At 39.8% G+C, this 23,074-nt stretch overlaps 1 pseudogene; it reads left to right on the top strand.

Annotated features, from left to right (window-relative positions):
- The first annotated feature begins 4,071 nt into the window (after positions 1 to 4,071).
- On the top strand, positions 4,072 to 4,179 carry LOC138990811 (U2 spliceosomal RNA; annotated as a pseudogene).
- Positions 4,180 to 23,074: the final 18,895 nt, after the last annotated feature.

The raw sequence follows: 23,074 nt of genomic DNA, 5'->3' as shown, positions 1-23,074 counted from the left end.
TTGCAGCCATGAAATTAAAAGACGCTTACTCCTTGGAAGGAAAGTTATGACCAACCTAGATGGCATATTCAAAAGCAGAGACATTACTTTGCCAACAAAGGTCCATCTAGTCAAGGCTATGGTTTTTCCTGTGGTCATGTATGGATGTGAGAGTTGGACTATGAAGAAAGCTGAGCACCGAAGAATTGATGCTTTTGAACTGTGGTGTTGGAGAAGACTCTTGAGAGTCCCTTGGACTGCAAGGAAATCCAACCAGTCCATCCTAAAGGAGATCAGTCCTGGGTGTTCATTGGAAGGACTGATGCTAAAGCTGAAACTCCAGTACTTTGGCCACCTCATATGAATAATTGACTCATTGGAAAAGATCCCGATGCTGGGAGGGATTGAGAGCAGGAGGAGAAGGGGACGATAGAGGATGAGATGGCTGGATGGCATCACCAACTTGATGGACATGAGTTTGAGTGAACTCTGGGAGTTGGTGATGGACAGGGAGGCCTGGCGTGCTGTGATTCATGGGGTCGCAAAGAGTCCGACACAACTGAACGACTGAACTGGAACTGGAAATGAAATATGTCATCATTTCCATTGACTCTTGTGAAAATGGGAAGGTTCTTCTTCTCTTACAAGGACTTCAGGTAATTTTCCCATGAGCCTCAGGATTGCAAATAGACCAAGTTTCTTTGAGCCAATATACATCCCACACCAGCTGTGTGTTCTCAAGTATTTGTCAGTCAACTCTCCAAGACAAGAAGTCCCAGCCATATGTTCTGAGCTGTTAGGTCTTGATTGAGCAATGCAGACAGATGGGCCCACTGGAAAGATGCCGAGATGTTGGCAGAACCAGCTCCTAAACTTGGGTGCTTTCTTTGAGAAATGAGAATTTTCTGGATGGTAGTAACAGTGATGGCAGTAGGGATAGTGTTGAGGGGAACCAGTCTTGTTAAAAGTTGGCTCTCACCCATGTAAAACTGTGCAAAAGGCTGCATCTTACAACACAGTCTTGAAACTTGAACCTTCATGGAAAGGAGTTGTGAGCATTTGAGATTATAAGCATTTGTGGCAGTAGAAGGAAGCTCTGCCAAGTCTAGTTTATTCATTTTTAAAATATTTTAAAGTAGGACTTGTTTATAAAAATATATCTATAGGGAAGCTCAATATAATGTAGTCTCTTTATTTTGACTCTGTTTATTGTTGTTATTGTTGTTTAGTCACTAAGATTTGTCTGACTCTTTTGTGACTGTATGGACTGTAGCTGGCCAGGCTCCTCTGTCCATGGGGTTTCCCAGGCAAGAATACTGGAGTGGGTTGCCATTTCCTTCTCCGAGGGATCTTCCCAACCCAGGGATCTAACCTGTGTCTCCTGCATTGCAGGAAGATTCTTTACTACTGAGCCACCCTGTAAACTTATATATATATATATATATATATATATATAGTATAATTATAATTTTACAATTGGCTAATCATCAAACAAGAAAGTGTGGAAATACTTGGTGATCAGTTAATAATAATAATAAAAGATAATATTTGTGAATCATTTTCAATATGTCTAGTAATGTTCTAAGCTATGAGTCCCTAAACTACAGTTGCAAGCCAAATCCAGCTTTGCACCTGTTTTTGTAAAGAAAATTTTATTGTAACACAGCCACAAACATTTGTTTACCTATTGCCTGTGACTGCTTTCCCAACAATAAGAGTGGGGTTGAGTAACTGTGACAGAGTCAGTGTCCTGCAAAACCAAGAATAGTTACTATCTGGCCCTTTACAGAGAAAATTTGCTGACCTCTAAGTGCCATCTAAGCACCTCGCATATTTTATCTTCTTACGCCTTTCCTCACCTTAAGAAGTACAGTAGCACCCCGCACACCCCGCCTGCCTTAGCTGTATTTTCACTTGCCATGGTTCCACATACCTAAGATCAACCATGGTCCAAAAATATTAAATAAAAAATTTCGTAAATAATTTGTAAGTTTCAAATCGCATGCCTTCCTGAGTAATGCGATGAAATCTCAAGCTGTCTCACTGTCCCACCTGGGATGTGAATTATCTCTTAGTCCAGCATATCCACACTGCATTCACTACCTGCCTGTTTGTCACTTAGCAGCTGTTTTGGTTATCAGACCAACTGTCTCAGCATCACAGTGCTTATGTTCAGGTAACCCTTATTTTGCTTAATAATGGCTTCCAAATGCAAGAGTAGTCATGCTGGCAATTTGGATATTCCATGACTGTGCCATATTTATAAATTAGTCTTTATCATAGGTATGTATAGGAAAAACATGGTGTATATATAGGATTTGGTACTATCTGAAGTTTCAGGCATATCCTGGGGATCTTGGAACATAACCACATGCATGGGGCGCTGCTAATGTATGTAGTATATTTATCCTCATCTTAGAGATGAGAAAACTGAGAAATGGGGAAGTTAATTGGCCTAAAATCTCACAAGAGATTCAGTCTCTGAGAGTCTGAATCTAGCACCCATGTGGTCTTGCCCTTTTTTCAGGCTTGTTTTGACTATTATAACCCACAGAGCCTAGGAATTAGTGAAGAATTGGAAATGATTCTCTATTCTGTTCTAGTAACACCCAGACTGCCAGCTCCTGAGAGCATCAAGAGCCTTTAGCTATAACTGGCATGACCCAAATTGAATCTTCTCTGAGTCCCTCCTCCCTTCAACTCATCCTTCCTCCTCAGCTATGCCCCTGACTCCTAAATTCCTTTCTCCATCTTCCCGTACTCCTAGGTGCTCTGCCACATTACTTATTCTTCTGGTCTCACAAATCTTCCCGTTTCATTAGGTTTTTTTTCCCACTTGACTATAGCTGAGAGGGTTTGAGTTATATGTAGGTAGAGAAGAAATATGAAGAGAATTCCTTTGCAGAGTCAAACATCCATAAGGCAAAAGAACACTTACAGGATTTCCTCCCCATGATATTTGGTATTAATATTATTAAGCTAAAAGAGTTTTCATTTCTCTTCTCTAGTTTGAATTGTAGTACAAAAGGCTTCCTTCCTTTTTTCTAATTTACTGTATGTGGGGCTTCCCAGGTGGCGCTAGTGGTAAAGAATCTGCCTACCAATGCAAGAGATGCAAGAGATGCGGGTTAGATCCTTGGGTCGGGAAGATCACCTGGAGTACAAAATCCAGGTAATGGCGTTGTATGGAGTAGTAATGGAGTAGGCAACCCAGTCCAGTATTCTTGCCTGGAAAATTCCATGGGCAGAGGAGCCTGGCAGGCTAATGTCCATGAGGCCCCAGTGAGTCAGTCATGATGGAGCGAATGAGCACATACACACTGGCTAACCAAAGAAGTGGGGTGGTTTTGGAAAACAGGTAGGTGAGACTAGAGAAACTTCTTATCTTGTGATAACATGAAATAAATGTGGAACTTTAAATTTGCAGGTTGGGGAGCAGGAATTGAGCCTGACATACTCAGACTCCCCTCTCATGACTGAAGCAATTGTCCAGAATGTTGGTACCAAAGAATATAGTTTTAAAAGCAACCACTGGGAATTCTTATGATAGAATGTACATAAAGCTACTAGTTTTGGTGACGTTGTTCAAGATTTTACAGTTACTAAAATGAGGATGATGGTAATAATAATGATTATCCTTGGAAGTCCCATGTCATGAAAGTTCCCATTACAGTTCCTCAGGGATGTGTTCTCTAGGAACAGGGGTTTCTAAAGGAGGTAAAAGCAATTGTTGCAATAAACTCTTAACTGGTTACCACAGAGGCTTTTCTCTGTGTATCTCCATGGGACACTGCAGAGGGAGTGATTGTTCTAACAGGTGATATGATCAAGACAGCTCCACCAGCCCCCATCTCATTAGTACCAGGGCAGAAAAGAATGGTTCTTCTGTTGCATGAACTGCAAAGCCCTTTTAATAATGCACATCATTTTCTCAACACTCATGTGAATTAAATATTTTAATGACGCTGATGAAACTGGAACACTTGACATTGACATTAAAAACACACACACACACAATTAAACAAGGATCACTAAAGGCAGGGGGGAAATGGAGAAATTACTGAAAGATCTATGTTCTAAGGAGTTTTCTACTTTACTTCTCAGCCTTTTGGCTAAAATCAAGTGTAGTATCTGTTCTAAGTAGTTTTCTGCTCCATGGAGTATCCAAAGCTTGCCCATTCAAAGTTACCTATACCCTCTTTATTCTCAAAAGCATTTTAAGTTAAAAACTTTATTAAAATCCATTTCTATAAAAATCCATATATATTATAATAGAAAGCAGTACTGGAAGAATATATGTCCTGAATGTCAAAAAGATTGGCTAGTGTAGTGGGGAGTAGGGTATCACAGTTCAGTATTCTCTGTTTGCAAATGGATAGTATTTGTATGGCGAGAAGAAAACGGTCTTTGAAAAAGCTATGCCCTGGTTGAAAAAGGAAAAGAAGGGCTATATTGTTGATTTCCATTCGTTTTGTCCTTGTTTGCTTGAAATGTGTGATTATCCTTGAAAGTCTGAGTTTCTCTTCTGCATAGGGTAGTAGGGCCAATTCTAAGGTGTTCTGAGTATTAAAAAATGGCAGGCATTAAACTATCTCCCTCTACTTCCTCCATAGTATTTTTCGTATATTTTAGGTACTTTTGTCCCTTCAGGAGGAACAATGACTTGGCCATCTTACCAAATGTGCCTTTATTGCAGAAAAGCTTATATAATACCCTACACTTTATACATAAGGATATCCCCAGTGTTGGAGGAACATGGTTCTGTGTGAAATTATTCTTCATTATTGGGTGGGAACTCATGTTGTTTGGACTATCATTTCTCATATTTGGCTAAAATTTGCTTCTTTGTTCTTTTTACCTTCTTGATCCTTGTCCTGCCATTCACTACATGGAAAAACACTGGGTGTGCCCTCTTTTTTACTCCTTGTTTTATATTAACCAGCTGTAGACTCGAATATATGGATGAAGCTCACAGAGACTGGGAGAAGGCGATGCACCCCACTCCAGTACTCTTGCCTGGAAACTCCCATGGACGGAGGAGCCTAGTGGGCTGTGGTCCATGGGGTCGCTAACAGTCGGACATGACTGAGCAACTTCACTTTCACTTTTCACTTTCATGCATTGGAGAAGGAAATGGCAACCCACTCCAGTGTTCTTGCCTGGAGAATCCCAGGGACAGAGGAGCCTGGTGGGAGGCCGTCTATGGGGTCACACAGAGTCGGACACAACTGAAGCGACAGCAACAGCAGCAGCAGTACAAAGACTATGGGTTTTAACCCTAGCAATTCTAGCTTGACTATCACCTGAGCTAAAGGACTGTCCTTCCTCTGCCACCTTTGTCTAGCATGCCGTGATTGAGAATATTATATTAGAGAATTCAGAAAATTCTAACACAAAAACAAAAGAGAAATGTCATTTTCTTCAAATCCTATCACTGTCAATGAAAAAGATTCTCAAGGCTTTATATCTTGAATTCCTTTTGATATAATGTCATCACTTACCCCCATCCATACTTTATCTTTTTTCATGCATTTATTCATTCAATAAATATTTATCAGCCACATATGCCAGGTGCAAGACAGAGTGCTAGGTGCCTTGGGGTATGAAACAATAAATCAGACATGGGAGTCTAACACCTACATTAAAAAATCAAAAAATCAAACATCCACTTACTTGGTATATAGGGAACCAGTATCAAGACAATTGATTTTTGTTCTTGCTATTTGATTTGTTGTTTGTTGACTCCACCTAGCTCCTTGATGCTATGTAGACAGCTAGTAAAGGTATAATTCCTGGAAGCATTTTCTCTAGGACAGAACTCAAAGGGGATGGATGACACACTACTTATTTAAAGACACTTAAGAAGAAGATCTCTCTTGCTCCTGAAAGGTTTCTGGCTATTGTTCAGTAAGAATTAGTGATTCTTCCTCAGAACTGGTTTTAATTTTAATTTGTCCCTGATCTAAAATGAGCTTAGAGAATACAGGGGAAATAGTTTTTATAGAAGCTTCCAAGCCCAGTAAAAAAAAAAAAAAAAAAAAAAAAAAAATATATATATATATATATATATATATAAGCAGTCAGATGGGAAGAGGAGAGAAGAAAGGGGGAAAGAAGATGAATGTTATTTTTTATATTAATTTTACAAGAAGTATCCCATGTTTTATCGCTCACATACCACAATGATAGATGGTCTTTAAAATCCATTGGTGGTAAGATTGATACTGGACTGATCATGAAAGATCCTCATGGAAACAACACATCTCTTTTTAAATTTTAGGAAATAGCCTCTATAATATCTAGTGGCAAACACTTTGAGGTCAATGTACCATATATAATATGAGATTTACCTCTAATCCACTTTAAATAGAGAAGATCACCTTTGAAGCATGGGCGAGGTGCTGAAGGAGAATTCTCATCATTGCCTTCTAAGAGCCACTTACTTTGCTTTCTTTTAAAGTTATGAGCCAGTTACATTTGCTCTTCTCTTTAACAAAAGATTGCATCCCCGGTCCTGGCTATATCTACACTTTATCCATTCCCACATAGACAATGCCAATCCCCCCAATTAAAGTCCTGGAATGGAATGGAAGAGTCAATAAAGAAAACATTGTATCTACTGCAAGAAAATCCACAATATTCATGAAATTTAGGTGAATTTATTCTTATGTATATAGAATAGTCATTCTTTTTAGATGTCTGATGGCATTAGCACACACATGGTGCTAAGATTAGGACTGGGCATTAGAGGAAAGAGGAGGGATGAAGTACAGTAGAGAGTTTTCCTTGTTTGGCCTCCAACCTCCTTTTCCTTAAGGACGTATGCCAGGTTCCAAGGGAAGAAGAGACTAAGAAGCAAAAATAAGTGTTTTCATAAGACACTACAGACCCCAAGGTGGGACTTCTTTGTACTGTATGCCTGTGGTCACCAGAAACTGATTTGAGAGAAACCTCTTCAGCACTTCTTGAATTTGTGGGTAGGTGATATACACAGGAGTAGAAAACTGAGCCTCTGAATTCACCCAGACTTGGGTCTGAATTAAAGCTCCTGGTTGTCACTTAATGGCTGTGTCATGAGTATATGTTACTCCTCCTCCATCTTTTCCTCATAAGAAGTGGGCTCATAGTCACAGGTCATAGATGGTTGTGAGGATTATATCTGTGGGGTAGAATGTTTTTCTTTCTTTTATTCTTATCTTCATATATGTGATGACAAAAATGATTTCACCTCAAGTGTTAGCTCTTTTTTTTTTTAACAACTAGTTCTTCTGAAACTTTTAGCTTAGAACCAAAATGCAAACTGATGTGAAGGAAATTGGGTGATTTATAGTACACTGAGTCCCAGCATTATGAATGAATTTTATTCCAAAGGTTCATTTCTATGTAAGTCATCTACCACATTACAGGCACTGAACAGATGCTAATTGCTGGGTGCCTTCCAGTTCTAAATGGCATCTGGCATTTTAGCAGCTCCTCACACAGCTTTGTCCATTCTCCTGCTGCCCATGAAGACAGTGAGTAAAGCAAAGGCTTCAGATCAGATCAGATCAGTCACTCAGTCGTGTCTGACTCTTTGCGACCCCATGAATTGCAGCACGCCAGGCCTCCCTGTCCATCACCAACTCCCGGAGTTCACCCAGACTCATGTCCATCGAGTCAGTGATGCCATCCAGCCATCTCATCCTCTGTCATCCCCTTCTCCTCCTGCCCCACCTCTACTGAAATTAAAACTTGGTTTTTATAAGGATTCTTAATAATTTTGCACCTAGTGGAATATATTGCAAAAAAACTGGAAAAAAAAATGACCAACCCTTATACCTATTCTTTAGCAAATAGTTGTATTCATGTTCAAAGTATTGTTTCAAAGAAACTGGAAGAAAATTCTTCCATATCAGACTGTCCTCCTCATGAAGACACTTGGATCTCCATCAAATTAAAACCAGACAATTAATTCACAGGTACTGATTTTTTCCTTCAAATAATCATTTCTTCTCCTCCATCTATGTCTTCTATCAGTGAAGAATACAATAAGGCAGAAAATGTCAGTATTTGAGGGAGAGAACTTGTGAGCTATGATCCTCAATGGTAAGCAGTGAAAGCAAATACAAAAAAAAGATATATGTAGAAGCATTGCATTTTTGGAGATTAGACAGAATGTGTCATATATGCTATAGAGATAGAAAGGTTTCCAGCTCAATAAAATAGATTCCTTTTACCTGGGTATTTTATAGAAACTAGGGAAGGGGTTGTGAGCCTTGTCCTTCACTCCATTGAAGACTGCAAATGGGAGTCCAGCCTTAGACAAATAAGTAGCAGAGTTAAGAGAAATTCTCACATTATTGGCAAACACCAAGTCTGGAGACACCTTACTTCATCGAAAGCTGATTCAAGTGAATTAAGAAAATATTGTGCATATACAAACTACAGAAAAAGAAAAGAAACTATAAGAAGTACAAACATATGCTTTTTAAAATGACATATTGTAATTGAAAAGAAAATCTGAAAACTAAATAGTCAATAAAATACACTGAGAAAGAGAAAAAAGGAAAAAGTCACACAGGAAAAGTAGGCTGAAATAAAAGAATAGCAAAATGGGATGAAAATGAAGTTAGGTAAGCTATAAAAAAAGCAAAAATACCAAAATTATAGTAGCAGAATTACAGACCATATTGAAGGCAGATGGTGGCAGAAAAGATGAGAATGTGGAAAATCAAATTAAAATGGTGGAGGAAAACCTGAGAAAACAAAGACATGAAAATAGAGAGGGCAAGATGGCCACACAAGACTAGGAAAGAGAGAATCACCTGGATAATTGCTATACCTGAAAAGGAAATTGAAAAACACAACTAAATCAATGATGGCATATATAAAAGAAGAGACCGTCTCTGAGCCAATGACCTGAGGATGCAAATGGAAAGAGTTCAGTGTATGCTAAGCAAAATCAGAGAGTCATATGTGTAGACACATCCTGGCAGAAACATGAATTTCAAGTTTAAAGAAAAACATTCTACAAACATCTAGACAGACAGAAAAGTTTCTTCCCATAAGAACAGAGAGAGAACAGCTTCTTTTTAACAACACAATATTTCTCTTGTAATGGGACACTGATCTATAAAATATAAGCCATATGCTACCAAGAAAATTTGATCATGATTAAAAGTCCAGGTTCTAGAGAGTTAGTGAAATTAAATGCTGTACAAAAGGGGATTCATGAGTCAAATGCTTATTTCACCCTAAAGCGATATATATTCCTAAAGGAAATATGTATGTATTCCTGTTTTGATATTATGACACATGCAAATAATTTTAGAATACACCCTAGGGCCCCTCGTGCTGCTAAGCTGTACCATACTTAACTTTAATTAAAATCTCATTTTTCTTCCTCCCTCATCTGTGTTTCAAAAATGACTTTGTTATATCTTTTTATTGAGCCCAAATAATCTTGACCATCTTGCATAAACAGAAAGCAAAGGTCTCTCTTAAGAGTTCCCTAGGGACTCTTTCACTGAGTTTCAGTAAATGGTCTCAATAAATTTGGAGACCATGAATGTCTCCAAAATGTTTATTGTCTTACCTTATGTTCATGACCCTTAAAGAGAGTGTGTTGAATCCTGTCTACTTACTCTTCACAGTTCCTACTTTCCCCCAAATCAGGTGACTTTTTTGGCTCATCACCAAACTATACTGGCTCAGTTTATGGTTGGCTTTCTCCATCTCCTAGTTTATTGGTGGGCAACACTTCAACTAAACTCCATTAACAGCCTCAATGAATAGCTTGCACTATACCAGGGTTAATGAGAGAGTCACTGTCTCTTTAGAGTCCTGGTTTTCAGTGTGGTTTCATCCAACTAGACTGTTTTCTTTGGGAGAGAATATGGTGTTCAGATTCCTTGCCCCGTATGACGTTGTGAGCTGAAGATGGCCTTCCCTTGGATTAATGCACTGCAGTAGGAGGAAAAAAATAATTAGCTGCACAGCATATGTCCTTAATGGTTTGACAAAGGGCCACAAGGGGCATCGTGAAGAAGATGAGTGTGGAAAGGATTCCTTTTTATTAAGCTTAGCAGGGAAGAGGTTTAAGATACTCATTTCCATAGATAAACAAACAAGCCGAAGGAAAGGAACATCTGCTGGGAAGGGCTCCTCCAACATGTAGCAGATGTGTTTCAATAACAAAGCATATCCTGGAAGCATTTTAGGATTTAATTATTTAGCTATTTTATTGAACTGTGGAGCAAGAGGGTGGGCATGGATTGAGGAAGCATATTGTAAATTTACAGAGCCTGGAAATTCAATTCCAAATGTAGTTTAAGCCTCCACATGCTGAAGTTTCTTTCAGAACATATGCTAACTGCTTTTTGATACACAGACTCCAACTGCAGTCACCCATTCTACATGCATGGTGGCAATCACTCTGAATTCTCCTCTCTTCTTCATCACCCCCCATACTCTCATCTCTCCCCTGCATTTTTGCAACAACTTCCCATCTCCTTTCACTGCCTTCGGTTTTACCCTGTTCAAAACTATTGCCCACTCTTTCTAAAATGCAAATCTGATTATTGGATCTGTAAAACAAAAAGGGAGCGATGTGACATGCGAGCTTAGCAAGGATTAATCCAAAGCAAAAGAAAATTGATCAGGAGCAGGAGGAAGGAGGAGAATAAAATAACAGCAGTGGAAACTGTCTGCAAAGTACCAAAAGGTTCAGACAGAACAGTTCTGAATCCTGTACAATATGCACAGCCAGACTCCAGCTCTCCTGGGCAACACCTTCTCCTGGGAATGATACAGGTCTTATAGGGGAAGGTCAGTAAAGAAGATGCCAGTCTGCATACAGTTTTTTGAAAGGCTAGACAAGGGAAGGAAAAGCAGTCTTATCACAACTGCCCAACAGAGGTGAGAGCAACCTCATCCACCTGAATTCCCTCCTGCGGTCTTCCTTGCCCATAGTATAGAAGTCCAAGAATTTCAGTGTGATATACCAGAACCCTGTTTTCTCTCTAGACTCTTCTTCCAAACTCTTACTGTGTACTTTGCACTCTGGCAAGTATTTGCATTTCTCCAAATATCTATCCTCTCTATGATTTTACCTGTCTTCTCTCTTCTTAAGATTCCACATAATTTCTTGACTAGATAGTAAATTCCTACCAATCCTCTAAAAGTTCATGTGGATCTGTTTTCCTCTATGAAGCCTTTCCTGCTCACCTTCACACTAACTCTTTGTCAGGGATTGCCCTCACAATCAACTTTCATGAAGGCTGGCACTCCAGTCTATGTTTAGCAGTTGTCAGTTCATATGGAGTTCTCCAGGCAAGAATACTTGGAGTGGCTTGCCATGCCCTACTCCAGGGAATCTTCCTGACCCAGGGATTGAACCCAGCTCTCCTGCACTGCAGGCAGATTCTTTCCCATCTAAGCCACCAAAGAAGCCCACAAAAATGGAATATAAAGTTTTGAGGTATAATGTGCTAGTTTGTGTGCATTGAATGAATGAGTGGCCTGGTCAGGATTGCAAAGTCCAGTGTAAACTGAATTACATGTATGCGGTAGGATGGGGAGGTGAGGCAATGCAGAGACCTACCTTCCCCTCTAACTTAGAGAACAAGTGTGACCCAGAAACAATGTTGGCTGGGGACAAGGACAGTGGCACAAAGCAACTACTGCTTTTATTTTATTTTTGCAGTCAATACTTTAGTTATTATGCTTTTAATCATAAGTATCAGAAAATCCATCTTATCTAAATTAAGCAAAAATATCCAGAGTTACTCTAGTTTTAAAGAGCCCTTAATCATGGACTCATGGTAAAAGATTAGAATTCAGTTTCTCTCATCTCTTGTTTGTGTTTTCTTTCATGTTGGCTTTATGCCTAACCTCCCTGCAGAAGCCCAAGGCAATTCCAGGTACACAGAAACCTACTATTGGCCAGTCCAGGAGAGGAGACAGCCCTCTTCTCATCTGGAAGTGCCACATTAGGTTTATTGCTCTGACAACACCAGGATCCCCCTACCCATAGGTAAAGCAAGACACCATTGCCATATACATATATTACCAGGACTGATGCTTTTGAACTGTGGTGTTGGAGAAGACTCTTGAGAGTCCCTTGGACTGCAAGGAGACCCAACCAGTCCATTCTAAAGGAGATCAGCCCTGGGATTTCTTCAGAAGGAATGATGCTAAAGCTGAAACTCCAGTACTTTGGCCGCCTCATGTGAAGAGTTGACTCATTGGAAAAGACTCTGATACTGAGAGGGATTGGGGACAGGGGGAGAAGGGGATGACAGAGGATGAGATGGCTGGATGGCATCACCGACACGATGGATGTAAGTTTGAGTGAACTCCGGGAGTTGATGATGGACAGGGAGGCCTGGCGTGCTGCGATTCATGGGGTCTCGAAGAGTCGGACATGATTGAGCGACTGAACTGACTAAGATTTTTATTTTACATAAGTTCACAGAAAGAACTCTGGACTGCTTTAATAAAACATGTCATTAGTTTTATCTTTTCTTCTAAGAAATCTCTTCACTTCTCACGTCTTCTGTCTCCTCATCTTTAGAACCTAGAAATCTTCAGCATCCCTTCCTACTCTACAGTTCTCTGGAATGACATTATGATTCTAGGGCAAAGGCAAGTCTAATCCCAAGTGAACTGAGAGACAGGTAACTCTTGAGATAGACTGAATCACACTCTTAAGTTTTTGGCTCATTGTGGTTTTATATTTTATATTTTCAGAGCCCTAAGAACAAAATTAAAATAACAGCAACTGTGTATCAGAGCTTATCATGTGCCAGCCTCAGTACTGAGCTCTTCGTATGTTATTTCATTTGTCCTCACTCAACTCAATGAGAAAAGCATCATTACCCCCATTTTATAGACAAGGAAGCTATCACTTATCAGTCACTCAGCTAACAATGAATGCTTACTACATGCCGGATCTTATTCTAGGTACTGAGAAAATAGGGATGAACAAGTCAGTTTAGGTCAGCCCTCACAGAATTTATATTCTCTGAAACTGAAGTTATTAGGAGTTTGCCCAGCTCTGGTTTATTCACCACTCAAGTCCAGCTTCTAGAGTGATGTAGAAGTCTGTGGAATGCTGCTAGCTCTTCATGCTCTACTTCTGTGAGTGTGCAGAACAGTATATGTACGGGGCTTGTGGTCAGTGCTGGCCAGAAGCCAGGAAGACCTGGACATGGGGTAAGGAAAATCGAGGACACATTGGAACCTGCCAGCACCTTCCATTTGTCCTGCAGCCCCTCTAACCAATGAAGACCTAAGGACAGTAAGTACTGCTTCACTCGCATCTATCAAATCTCATGCAAAATGTTCTGATGGCTCCATAAAGGAAGGGAATCCTGAGAGATCCAGCTCCAGCCTATCCAAACTGACAGCACAAAAGCACCACAGAGGGCATGGGGAGGTTTGGAAGGTGGTGAGTTAAGAGAGACAGACAATGAGTGGTTTTTAAAAGTTAAAATTAAAATGTCAGATGCCAACATGACGATTACATGGGGGATGCTGTGCTACAGAGTCACTGGTGGCTACTTTACCTGGGGGTCAGGAAACTTTTCAGAGTTGGTAAGTGGAAAAGCAGAGATGCCAACCCAAGCAATGTGGCTTTGGAACCAATTAATTTATCTTCTAGACAAATTCTATACAGACTTGAATGATAATAATAATTTCCTGGGGCTAGAGGTGGAGGAGGGTAGAAGATATGTCTTAAATTTTCAGAATCCTCTCCAGAACAACAAGATCAAAGTCTCAAGGTCCTGGAACTTGTGGCTTTAACAAGTACCTGGAGTGGCATTTAGCAGACCAGTTTAGAGAACACCGCAACAGTGAGTCCCAAGAGAGTAATAAATTCCTGAAACTGGACTGCTCACATCATCCTGAAAAGAAGACTGAGTTATCCCTGGCTGAGTTTGAACCACCAACCTTTCAGTTAGAAACCAAATGTGCTCATCAGGTGTACCACAGAGACAGCTGTGCAGCTCAGCTACATGTTCAGCCCTAACAGATGGTCTCCTCTGTGTCCCATTCTGTCTGGAATAACACACAAGGACTCAGTAATATATACACACACACCATCAACTTTTCTGATTCATCATAAAAACTGTGCTTGTGTGTGTATATGTGTTCAAAAAGAAGAACCTGCAAAGCTTTTCAACTCCTCAAAGATACTTTAAAAAGCACTGTGGTTAGACATCTCAGCAACTCCTTCATACACTGGGGAGAGACATGTGAAAGAAAACGTGCTTCATTTATATAGAAAGGCTCCCAGGCTTTAGAAACACAGCCTGAAAGGCGAAACTTCACCAACAGCAATAGCTATTTGTCAACGTTAATGGAAACGTTCACTTCCCCCAGTGCTGAGAACTTCCAGGGGGATTAATTGTTTAATATTCACAAAGGACTTTGAAGATAAAAAGACCCACATAAAGGCTGAAAATGAACACTCACTTTGTTTGCTTTTCTCATCCTGTAGTTGAATCTGCAAAGCCACCGTGTCTTTGAAGACGCTCCAAGATTATAATCATGAAGATCACCCTTGGAGTTGAGAGAGTGAGTTCAGTTCAGTTCAGTTTAGTCGCTCAGTCGTGTCCGACTCTTTGCGACCCCATGAATTGCAGCACGCCAGGCCTCCCTGTCCATCACCAACTCCCAGAGTTCACTCAGACTCACGTCCATCGAGTCAGTGATGCCATCCAGCCATCTCACCTTCTGTCGTCCCCTTCTCCTCCTGCCCCAATCCCTCCCAGCATCAGAGTCTTTTCCAATGAGTCAACTCTTCACATGAGGTGGCCAAAGTACTGGAGTTTCAGCTTTAGCATCATTCCTTCCAAAGAAATCCCAGGGCTGATCTCCTTCAGAATGGACTGGTTGGATCTCCTTGCAGTCCAAGGGACTCTCAAGAGTCTTCCCCAACACCACGGTTCAAAAGCATTAGTTCTTCGGCACTCAGCTTTCTTCACAGTCCAACTCTCACGGGAGGACTAATTTAGCCCAAGCTATAATTCCAGTAACTGTAAGAGCAAGGACTTCGGTATCAAACACAGTCCTGACGCTTTACCACCTGCCAGCACTAATCTTGGGTAAATTACTTATGCTCTCTGAGATTCTATTCCCTCAGCTGAATATTAACTAATTATACATACCTGGCTATTGTCAAGTTTTGGATCTTCCCTGGTGGCTCAGACAGTAAAGCATCTGCCTACAATGCGGGAGACCTGCGTTCAATCCCTGGGTCAGGAAGATCTCCTGGAGAAGAAAATGGCAACCCACTCCAGTATTCTTTCCTGGAAAATCCCATGGATGGAGGAACCTGGTTAGGCTACAGTCCATGGGATCGCAAAGAGTCGGACACGACTGAGCGACTTCACTCACTCACATACCTGGCTATTGTCAAGTTAGAGATATTTTAAAGGACTGGCACATTGCTGGTACTTGTACAGTTAGAACTGTTGCTGCCATTTCTAATATTTGAAGAATATTAATAAATGAGATTCCTAAGGCTTAATGCTACAAAAGCAAACATTGATCCTAATTAAATAAAAATTACAAAAGAGTAGGAATAAGCCAGGCTGACAGACAAGAAATCTTGTGAATCATTTGTAAGTGTGTGTGTGTGTGTGTGTGTCTAAGAGAGGACTATGCTATTATTTACTCAAGATTATATAGCTTTAAATGGTCCTTTCTTTCATAATGTTTTCTTTTTCTTCTAATATCCCAACTACTTTCTTTAATAAGTCTCTGCTGTCGACTCCCATTCACACACTCACTCCCATCTTTAATGTTTATTTCAGTGTTTGTCAAAGTTGAGAACCTAAGAACTTCTGTGAAGCATCTGAGCAACTCAGCCTTGAAGAGATTGAGTATAGTAACTCTGAGCTATAAAATGCTGCAGGAAGAGACACTTAGGCCCAAATCCATCCCCATTTCATTTAGATGTTGGGGATTATCTTGCCACTTTTTCCAAGTCAGGAGCACTCCAGGAAATGAGGTGGGAGTTGGCAAGAAAGGATAGGAGAAATATACTGTCTTCTCTGCTTTCAGTTCTACCTGATTTAACCCATGGCAGGGATTCACTAAGCACCACTGTCCAGCTTCTATTTGCTGTCCCTTCAACTTTGAGGCTCCTTCTTTAATAATCTCAGTGAAGTAATGACCCTGGCCTGGGATTCCTCTCCCAAGGCTGATCACAACAACTCTGAACACAATAGCTATTATCACATGAATATAAAACTATACTACTATGGAGAGAAAAAAGAAAATCAAGGATCCCCAATAGGTCCACTTTCTAAAATTTGGAAAACATTGTTCTGCAGTGTACTGGTTTACAGAATAAGGTGCCCTGCTTCTCTGATATGTACAAATTAAATAACTTCAAATCCTAAAAGTTATAGTGTCAGTATGTGATGCCTGAAAGCTTGAAGCAGTCAGTGCTGTGGTTCTTCATAAATCAGAAAAGAGTTAAGGAAAAGAAGAGAACCAAGTGTTTCTCTCTGATTTCCATCATAGATTGATTGCCATGATATAGAAAGGAGTGATATTAGACGGAGGCTTACTAAGGTAGCATACAATATCTTTAGGAAAATATCCTTTAAGTCAGGTTTAGAAAAATTTATAAAACCACATAATTGACTTGGTTGGGAACAATATTAATATTATTATTAAATATCATTAAGGAACAATATAATATTAAATATCATTTAGGAACAATATTAATAATAAATAGTTGGCAAAAGAACTACCTAAAAGAGTTGGTGACCCAGAAGAAAAGAATGTAAATCAGAATGCAGAAGACCTGCGTTTGAGTACTACCATTAACATTAATTAGTTCTGTGATATCGGGAAATTCTATTAAACTTTGCTGGCTTTGTTTTTTGCTTGTTTGCCTGCATTTTTAGTCACTTGAGAATTGAGACAGTGAAAGAATTTTAACTTGACCACTTACTAAATTTTGACAAGAATTTCTCTGCACACGAATATCTCCCTTTAAGAACAAGACCCATTGTCACTATTTCTCTTCTCAGTGTCCTTAGCTGGGGATTTCAAGGTACCCTGGATCCTCAGCACACATTGGTAAGAGTGGATGTCAGGCAGAGTACCAGGGATGTAGATTTGGCTCAAAAGTCCAGAACACTGTAATAAACTCTGTCTCAGTTTGGTAAGAATTGATACCCATTAATATCCAAACAAGGGGTACATAAGTACACAACTTTCCTGAGAAGCCTGGATAAAGCTTACCTGTCTCCTGAGAATCCTGTATGCAGATCAAGAAGCAACAGTTAGAACTGGACATGAAAAAACAGACTGTTTCAAAATTGGGAAAGGAGTACGTCAAGGCTGTATACTATTACCCTCCTTATTTAACCTCTATGCAGAGTACACCATGCAAAATGCTGGGCTGGATGAATCACACAAGCTGGGAATCAAGATTTCTGGGAGAAATATCAACAACCTTGGATATGCAGATGATACCACTCTAATGGCAGAAAGTGAAGAGGACCTAAAGAGCCTCCTGGTGAGTGTGATAGAGGGGAATGAAAAGGCTGGCTTAAAACTCAACATTCAGAACTAAGATCATAAAAACAACAACAGCAAAAACTAAGATCATGATATCTGGTCCCATTATTTCATGGCAAATAGAAGGTGAAAAAGTGGAAGACTTTATTTACTTGGGCTCCAGAATCACTATGGACAGTGACTGCACTGATGATATTAAAAGATGCTTGCTCCTTGGAAGGAAAGCTACAACCAACTTAGACAGCATATTAAAAAGTACTTTGCTGACAAAGGCCCATGTAGTCAAAGCTATGATTTTTCCAGTAGTCATGTACAGATGTGAGAGTTGGACCCTAAAGAAGGCTGAGCACTGAAGAATTGATGCTTTTGAACTGTGCTGCTGGAGAAGACTCTTGAGAGTCCCTTGGACTGCAAGGAGATCAAACAGTCAATCCTAAAGGAAATCAATCCTGAATATTCATTGGAAGGACTGATGCTGAAACTGTAGCTCCAATACTTTGGCCACCTCATGTGAACAACCAACTCATTGGAAAAGTTCCTGATGCTGGGAAAGATTGAGGGCAGGAGGAGAAGTGGGTGACAGAGGATGGTAGTTGTATAGCATCACCAACTCAATGAGTTGGGTATGAGTTTGAGCAAACTTAAGGAGATAGTGAAGAACAGGGAAGTCTGGTTCACTGAGGCATGGGGTCACAATGAGCCAAACACAACTTAACTACTGAATAACAAAAGCAAAGTACATAAGTATCTAGGAATACTTAATCCAGAAGTAATTAATGCATTACATAGAGAGTGCTGAGGTAACAGTAAAACAACTGAGCATCCAGTAATAACTCAATATGAATACTAATCACAGGCAACATGTATAAAGTGTGAGTCATCTGGCTAGAAAAAGTAGAAATTAGTCTCAGTGGCTTCAGAGGAGGGTTGTACTAGGAATGTAGAGGTGAAAAGAGGAAGACTAAGACAGAAATCCAGAAAAACAGGGCAAAATGGTGGCAGAGAGGGGAAAATGGTTAAGAAAGTTGACATCTGGCAGGAATTTAGTCAACACTGACACAGTGTTGACTAAGTCTTGAACCTTCTCTCTGATGAACCAATGTCTAAGCTGAAAATACCATGATAAATGAACCACCAGATTTTTGCTTCCAACCAAGATGGAGTGACATCCATCAGATTTACCCCTCTACCTAAAACAAATACAAAATTAGACTAAAATAGGTAAAACAATGATTTCAAAACAGTGGAGATGGGAAATGAAGGGCTGAATCTCTAGAGTTTGGGAGACAAATGATCCAGTGAACACTACAATTGCCCTAGTAAGAGAATTTTCAGGCTGTGGTTACAAGGAGTAACCCTTGAGTTGAAGAAATGGAGTCTGGGAAGACCAAGGTGATTATATTGTTAAGTATTGGAAAAGAGAAAGCTGCAAAGAGAAAGCTTCACACACTTGAAGAGAATCTCCATTGAATATCCAGTGGAATACTGACCAGTGAATGCCTGTGGGGCTAAATACCGGAGGCCAGAGAAAGCTCCATCTAAAAGGATTAGAGAGAATAGCACTCCTGCAGTTATGAATATCCTGCGTATAAAGAAGAACCAATAAGCCAGCCAAAGAAGAGGAGAGATGTATTGAGATTGACCACTTAGAAGTAGAGCTTAGGGTACAGTGTGGAGAACTGATTAAAAGGAAAGAAATCCAAATCAAAATAAATGTACAAAAATGACAGGGATTATTAACTTTTTTAAAATATAGAAATATAGACACTTACTATGCTCTAGACACTGTGTTAGGTTAACTCCATGCACAATCTTATTTAATCCAATCACTAACTGAGGTCAGAGAAGACACATAAATTGCCCAGGTCACATAGCTAATAAGTAGATGAAATGGGATTCAAGTCCAAGTATGTGGTTCCAAAATCTGGTCACTAAGCCGTACTGCTTCCTTTCCTGGAATTGGCTAATTCAGCCTTAAGACTACAAATCAAAGTCCTACATCTGTCCTGGAAGCAGAACATTGAGAGCACCATCCTTTACTTGACACCTGACCGTACATAAAAACATTAATATGACAATAATAACAACTGGTGTTTGTTTATTATTTAGTTTGCATCAAGTCTATGTGCTATACCTACATCCATTCATTTAGTGCTCCTAACAAGCAAGAAAGAAGTCTATTTATTTTTGCTTCTGAAGAGTCTGGCCGCCAGAGCAAGTATATTACCCACCCAGGCGTTTCACAGTTCACTGCCCTTGCATCAGCCAGACCCCCGGACTTCACCACAGAAAAGACATCAGCACCATGCCAAAGATTAATGTGTAAGAAAAGGCAGCATCAAAGAAGAAGAATATCACAGCTAATAAACTAGCTTCTCTTAAACTATTTTAAGATCTTTATTTATGTAAAAATGCTGAGACCAGAGTGGTTGCTTAATATTATGGGACAGTTGGAGCCTTAACCAGGATAATGTGAACTTTGATTATTTTTTTTCTAATAACCACAGAATTTAAATATCATGCACCAGGATTGTTTTGCTGTTTTCTTAGTAAGCCCAATGTTTAGCGAAATATACAAAACTTATTCAGTGCTTCTCCCCAGGAATAAGCCTCTGGGTGTTCTTTGAATTCATGACTTCCTAGCATATCATTTTTTGTCCAAAGCCATACACTCGCCTCTCTTTTTTGCTGCTTAGAGTCAAAAACAGTAATGAGTAGGGCAAGTCAACTGTTATGAAACTACTATTTTCCAGTTAAAAGAAGCAACTGTGAACACTAAATTTTTCCATTAACTCAAAAAATAAGAGTTTCCAGGCAGTGTACCCAATGAGGGGCTGTTTTGACTGAAGAAATGATAGTTGCCTATTACAACTTTCATCTGATACTGTGTGTGTGTGTGTGTGTGTGTGTGTGTAAGTACACACACGCATGGTGAATAACACAGAAGCAGGAATGTAGAAGGACATATATGGACCATTACAGCATATTCTTATCATAAGATCATAAAACATGGTACTTATTTTTTTCAATCACCCAGGATATTATGTGAGCATGACTTCCATGTTCAAACTGAAGTCTGTGGAGCATAATGAAGATAGATAGGGCTCTGAGGTCAGACAGTTCTGTAGTAAAGTGGGGAGAAGAGGAATGGTTGACGTACAGAAGTCTCAAGTAAAAACTTCAAGTAGATGAGTAGATGCTTAGGATGATAGGTTTGGCAGAAAATAGTGGATATTGGTTAAAAAGATTCAGAGTTCAAGGACTAGATTTTCCTCTTAGGAATGATGAGGGAAGAGAAGGCAGACTGTAATTCCACTCCATTCAATTCAATATGTAATTCTTGCAACCATGAATGCTCCATCCCAGTGCGTGGCACTGGGAATACAAAGGTAAATGAGATCTTTTCCCTGTCTTTGTGAAGCTCATGTTCTGCAGGAAGAGAGATTAGAGAGAAACAGAGGAATATTTATGAACAATTAACTCCAATTCATTTTGAAAAGTGTTGCCAAAGAGAGATAAACAAGATGCATAAAATAGGAAACTCCAGCTTCTATGGAAGTTACGAAAGACTTTGGAGTGAGTATATTGGTTAGCAATGTGCTAGGTGCTATAATTAATTAATCCCAGCTGTATGATAGCTCAAAATAACTTTATTTGGGCTTGTGTAACAGTGGGTTAGTGGGTGGATGGGTCAGTAAATCAAGTCTCCACCAAGGAGTATTTCAAAAAGCCAGATTGACAGAGGTTCTGCCATCTTCAATGCAAATCTCCCCAGATCGTCATGCATTTCTCCTTGTCAGTAGGCAAAAGGGGAAAAAACATGGATACACCAATTCAAGAGGTGTTTTTAAGTCATGTCCAGGAATGGAAATATGACTATGTCTATGTTCCATGACTAGATGTAAGACACAGGGCTACCCTACAACATAGGAGGTTGAGAAATGTAAAATAGCTGTGTAGACCATGAAGAGGAGAACATGATTTTTTTGTGAACAGCTAGCAGTATCTGTCCCAGGCAGTAATATCCGAGCTGAATTTTGTAGGACAACAAAGAGTTCACTAGTTAGAAGGCCTGAGGGTGCACTCTGACTATACATAGAAACAGTCCAGGCAAAACTGAACATTCTACTCATCCTTTCTTTTCTATGACCTACCAGTCACCCTTCCCTGTCACCTCTGAAAAGTTTGTTTCACAATTGTCCCCAAATACATCGGAGAGAAAAGTAAAGAATCAATCATGTGCTCCTAGTGTTACATGCATTTATAGCAGGGACTGAGTGACTGAACTGAACTGAACTGAAATAATTGTGAGGCTATAGTCTTTCAATGCTATACTGTCTATTAAGAGCAATCAATCTTCTCTGAGGCTAGGCTAGAGAGTCAGAAAAATTTGAAAACATTTATGCCATCTTCCACGCGGAGACAAAATAATTTCACTGAGTGATTCAGTAAAGGGACATCCAGGAAAATAAAAGTTATGCCAAATAAATTAGAGAAACATAAATATAGGGAGTTAGTAACAAAGATGCCAGAAGAAGGGATGTACCCGGTGGCTCAGGCAGTAAAGAACCTGCCAGCAATGCAGGAGACCCAAGGTCTATCCCTGCGCCAGGAAAATTCCCTGGAGAAGGGAATGGCAACCCACTCCAGTATTCTTGCCTGGGAAATCCTGTGGACAGAGGAGCCTGGCAGGTTACAGTCTAAGGGGTTTCAAAGAGTTGGACACCACTGAGCAACTAACACTTTAATGCTAGAAGAAATGAAAACATGGGAAAGGTTTAAAAAAAATGAAATTAAAAACTCTAGGAACCAAACCTTATCTTGAGGGTGGATGTACAATAGGTCAGGGTTGGATAACCAGATCAGGACAAAACATCAGAAGCTAGAATCTAGAATCACAGTGATTCTGGTCAACAGGGCCTAAGCCCAGGGAGGGAGGGATTGTGTTCTGGGAGGGAAGGTGCTGGAGCACAGAGAAAACATCCCTTCTAGAGGCTCTGCCCATGGCAAAGAGAGAGATAGACAAGCTCCCCAGCCCCCTCTTCTCTGTCTTTTTTTTTTTTTTTTAATGTATTTTTTTCACTGTCTTTTCAGTCTGTCTCCAGGGATTCCTACCGGCTCCTCTAAAGCCTCTATTGTTTTCAGATATCTGCTCTCTCCTGATTCTGAAAGAGCAGGAAGTGGATCTGAGAGCAAGTAAGCAAATGATTGTTCACCTGACCTAATTGTATTCAAAACAGCTAGTTCTTCCACTTGAGGCAAGACTGAAGGGTAATTTTTATTCCCTGCACTTGAGGGTCACAAGAGCCCTGTCTTATTTCCTTTTTGCTGTTGTTCTTTTCCTGAAGTGGTAGAATCTTTCACCAGCTCGGTTAATAGGAAAATCGAACATGGGATTTTTCCTTTAGAGTCTCTGCAGTTAGGTTAAGAAAAGGATACAAATTTAAACTTTGGAAATGAAAGAGCTATTTGATTTCCTCATCCTATATGTGAAGAATCTAGTTCACAAAATTAAAAATGTAAGTGATTAGATTGGTTTATATTTCCATAATCCTCTATGATAAAGGATTGA

Source organism: Bos mutus, chromosome 14 (assembly GCF_027580195.1).
Source record: "Bos mutus isolate GX-2022 chromosome 14, NWIPB_WYAK_1.1, whole genome shotgun sequence".
NCBI lineage: Eukaryota > Metazoa > Chordata > Mammalia > Artiodactyla > Bovidae > Bos > Bos mutus.
This window is presented reverse-complemented; position numbering and strand designations above follow the sequence as displayed.